We start from the raw sequence: 4728 nt of genomic DNA, 5'->3' as shown, positions 1-4728 counted from the left end.
TTGCGCGAACTTTCGCGTAAACTATATAGTTCGCGCGATAGTTCGCGAAGAAAGTTTTATTTTATTATTTTTTATTTTAAGTTTTTTTATTTTTTTATTTTTTTTTAGATTCTGCCCTTGTTCACCTGCATTTATTAGTACATAAAAAATTATATATTCACAAATACCACAATTGTTGGGTTGCCTCCCAACCAGCGCCTTGTTTTACGTCGCGGCACGGCGTCATATTGCATTATACATCAGTTAAATCTACTGAGGTTTTGTGACGTTGAATGTCACCACCCCGATAGTGTTTAATTCATTGATCATTTACCAAGAACGTGCCTGTTGAATTAATGTTTCGCAATTCAACTGTTCCATGAGGAGTTACACTTATTACAACAAAAGGGCCTGCCCAACGGGACTTAAGCTTTCCAGGAAAAAGCTTTAGCCTTGAGTTGAACAAAAGAACTTCTTGACCCGGCTCAAACTCATGATGTTGGATGTGTTTGTCGTGCCACTTCTTGGTCTTTTCTTTATATAACTTGGCATTTTCATAAGCATGAAACCGAAACTCATCAAGTTCATTGAGTTGTAGCAGTCTTTTTTCTCCAGTTAAGTCCATATTCATATTTAGCTTTTTGATTGCCCAATAAGCTTTATGTTCTATCTCAACAGGCAAATGACATGTTTTTCCATAAACCAACCTGTATGGAGAAGTACCTATTGGAGTCTTGTATGCAGTTCGGTAAGCCCACAATGCATCTTCTAACTTACCGGACCAATCTTTCCTATTTGCGCTCACAATTTTCTCCAAAATTTGTTTTACCTCCCTGTTTGACACTTCAACTTGACCACTTGTTTGAGGGTGATATGCAGTAGCAACCTTGTGTCTTACACCATATTTTGCTAGAACATTTTTCAACAATTTGTTGCAAAAGTGTGTTCCTCCATCACTTATCAACACCCTTGGAGTTCCAAAGCGTGTGAAAATGTGTTTCTTCACAAAACTTACCACTACCTTCGCATCATTAGTAGGAAGAGCAATTGTCTCAACCTACTTAGACACATAATCCACTGCAACCAAAATATATTTGTGCCCATTAGAATATGGAAATGGTCCCATGAAATCTATTCCCCAGACATCAAAGAGTTCTATTGCCAAAATATTTTGTAAAGGCATCTCGTGCTTCTTCATGATCGTTCCGGTTTTTTGACACCTGTCACAATTTTTAACAAAAGCATGTGCATCTTTAAATAATTTTGGCCAGTAAAAACCTGATTGCAAAACCTTTTGTGCAGTTCTGGCTCCACCATGATGACCTCCATAAAGAGAAGAATGACAGTCATGCAATATTGCATTCATCTCCTCCTCAGGGACACACTTTCTTACCAATTGATCTGCGCATTGCTTGTATAGAAAAGGCTCGTCCCACATGTAGAATCTCACATCATGTAAGAACCTTCTTCTATGGTCAGCTATGAATTCTGGTGGAGTCACCCCACTTGCAATGAAATTCACATAATCAACATACCACGGGGTTTCATCCAAAGTGATGGCTAGCAAATGTTCGTCAGGGAATGTTTCTTTGATTGATTCTTCTTCAGTGACATGGCCTCTATTTTCCAGCCTGGATGAATGATCTGCAACCTGATTTTCTGTTCCCTTTTGATCTCGAATCTCCAAATCAAATTCATGCAAAAGAAGAACCCATCGAATTAACCTTGGCTTGGCATCTTTCTTTGCAAATAAATACCTTATAGCGGAGTGATCTGTGTAAACTATGACTTTTGTCCCCACTAGATAGGATCTAAACTTATCAAATGCCCATACTACTGCGAGCAACTCTTTTTCAATAACAGTGTAATTCATTTGAGATGGATTAAGAGTTCTACTCGCATAGTGAATGGAACAAAATATTTTCTCTTTCCGCTGCCCCAAAACAGCTCCAATGGCTATATCACTTGCATCACACATCAATTCAAATGGAAGTTTCCAATCTGGAGAAATGATAATCGGTGCAGTAACTAATCTTCGTTTCAGCTCATCAAATGCTTTCAGACAAGCATCATCAAACTTGAAAGATGTATCTTTCTCAAGAAGCCTGCACAAAGGAGATGAGATTTTTGAAAAATCCTTGATGAAACGACGGTAAAAACCCGCATGGCCTAAGAAACTACGAATGCCTCTAACTGATGTTGGTGGAGGCACTTTTTCAATTGCTTCCACCTTTGTTTTATCCACCTGCAATCCATTCTTGGACACTTTATGCCCTAAGACTATGCCTTCACGTACTATGAAATGATATTTTTCCCAATTTAGTACCAAATTTGTTTCTTCACACCTAGCAAGGACCTTATCAAGATTCATTAAACATTCATCAAAATAACATCCAAATACAGAAAAATCATCCATAAATACTTCCACAAATTTTTCAATCATATCAGTGAAAATAGCCATCATACACCTTTGAAAAGTCGCAGGTGCATTGCAAAGACCAAATGGCATTCTTTTAAATGCATATGTCCCATACGGACATGTAAATGTGGTCTTTTCTTGGTCTTCTGGGGCTATAACAATTTGATTATATCCCGAGTAGCCATCCAAAAAACAGTAGGATTCTTGCCCGGTAATTTATCAAGCATTTGGTCAATAAAGGGAAGGGGAAAATGGTCTTTTCGGGTGGTATTATTTAATTTTCTATAATCTATGCAAATCCTCCACCCAGTAACAGTTCTAATGGGAATCAAATCATTATTTTCATTTGTCACTACGGTCATTCCTCCATTCTTTGGAACACATTGGACTGGACTTACCCATTTGCTATCAGATATTGGAAATACAATACCTGCATCAAGCCATTTAATCACTTCTTTTCTTACCACCTCTTTCATGTTCGGATTTAGGCGGCGTTGTTGTTCTATGCTTGGCTTGTGCTCTTCCTCCATGAGAATTTTATGCATGCAAAAAGCTGGACTAATACCTCTTATGTCGGACATTGTCCACCCAATTGCTCTTTTATGCTCACGTAGTACTCTTAACAATTTCTCCTCCTGCAATTCAGACAAGTCAGCAGAAATAATAACAGGTAACGTTTCAGAACTACCCAAATAAGCATAATGAAGGTGAGAAGGTAAAGGCTTTAATTCCAATTTGGGAGCTTCTTCAACTGAGGGCTTCAGAGGAGGACCATCTCGCCTGTTCAAATGTTCAAAGGGATTAAAACCTTTTATATATTCACATGTTGCATTCAAAGTATGTTTCATCTCCTCAACCTCATCATTAATCTCCAAACTTTCAAACAACACAATTGCTTTTTCTAAAGAATCCTGCAAATATACACTTGAGGTAATAAGTTGTTCATCAATCTCCATGACAGATATCATAGACAATTCTTCATACTGCCGAGGAAGTTGAATTGCTTTATATACATTAAAAACAGCTTCCTCGTTGTCAACTCTCATGATCATTTTTCCTTCTCTTACTTTAATTATAGCATCACCTGTAGCCAAGAGAGGTCTTCCCAATATAATAGGAACTTTTTTATCGGCCTGAAAATCCAAGATAATGAAATCAGCCGGGAAAATAAATTTTCCAATTTTCAGTAGCACATCTTCTATCACCCCTTCCAGGTAAGCTATGGACCTGTCTGCTAGTTGCAACATCACCGTGGTGGGTTTTGGAGCTCCCAAACCCAATTATTTGTACAAAGACAATGGAATCAAATTTATGCTTGCTCCCAAATCACAAAGTGTGTGGCCTACATCAACATTGCCTATTCTCACAGGGATAGTAAAGCTGCCAGGGTCCTTAAGCTTTTGAGGAAGCTTATTTTGGACCCTTGAAGTGCACTCTTCAGTAAGTGCAACTGTTTCAAATTCAGTCAGTCTCCTCTTGTTAGCCACAATGTCTTTTATGTATTTGGCATATTTTGGAATATCACGAATCGCATCTACCAACGGAATATTCAACTGAATCTGACTCAACATAGAGAGAAATTTGTTGAACATGCGATCGTCATTCTTTTTCTGCAGCCTTTGTGGAAATGGTGGTGGTGGTCTTGGAATATTTATAGGTGCTGGAATTGTATCGTCTTTCTTTTCCTCTTGTGCTTCTTTGGGAATTAATTCACCTTCAGGTATTTGCTTGTTCTTTTTCTTTGATGGAACTTCTTCTAAATCCTTTCCTGTTCTAAGTGTAATTGCACTCACTTGAGGATTTTTTTCTGTATCACCTGGAAGAGCCCCTGCAGGTCTAGTATTTTGATTTGCAGCCAGTTGTCCCATTTGCCTTTCAAGATTTCTGAAGTCTGTTCTGAGTTGTTGATTGTCTTGCAACAATTTTTTTAACAAATCATTTGTACTTTCTTCTGCTTGCTGTGGCGGCCTTTGAGGTTGATTAAAATTTCCTTGGGATCTATATTGATTCTGATTTGATTGATTTCCACCCCAAGAGAAATTAGGATGATTCCTCCAATTTGGATTGTAAGTGTTCCCATATTGTGACTGTTGGTTCATCGGCCCTCTGCTTTGTTGCCCCACATAATAAATAGATTCAGGATTCGTTGGGCACATGTCACTTGTGTGATTATCGCCACATATTTCACAACAAACTGACATTTGTTGAACCTGCTGCATTGGTTGTGATGGTCCCATTGTCATTCTGGTCATTTGATTTGCCAACTTTGCTAAATTTGCTCTCATGGCGGAAATGTCATCCAGTTCAAGTAACCCTGCTTTTTGTTTCAT

General features: G+C 38.2%; 1 pseudogene; it reads right to left on the bottom strand.

Moving 5' to 3' along the window:
- Positions 1-232: 232 nt before the first annotated feature.
- On the bottom strand, positions 233-4728 carry LOC138888413 (uncharacterized; annotated as a pseudogene).

Source organism: Nicotiana sylvestris, chromosome 3, assembly GCF_000393655.2.
Source record: "Nicotiana sylvestris chromosome 3, ASM39365v2, whole genome shotgun sequence".
In the NCBI taxonomy this organism is placed as follows: domain Eukaryota; kingdom Viridiplantae; phylum Streptophyta; class Magnoliopsida; order Solanales; family Solanaceae; genus Nicotiana; species Nicotiana sylvestris.
Note: the sequence above shows the minus strand (reverse complement) of the source record. Positions and strands in the feature narration are given on the sequence as shown.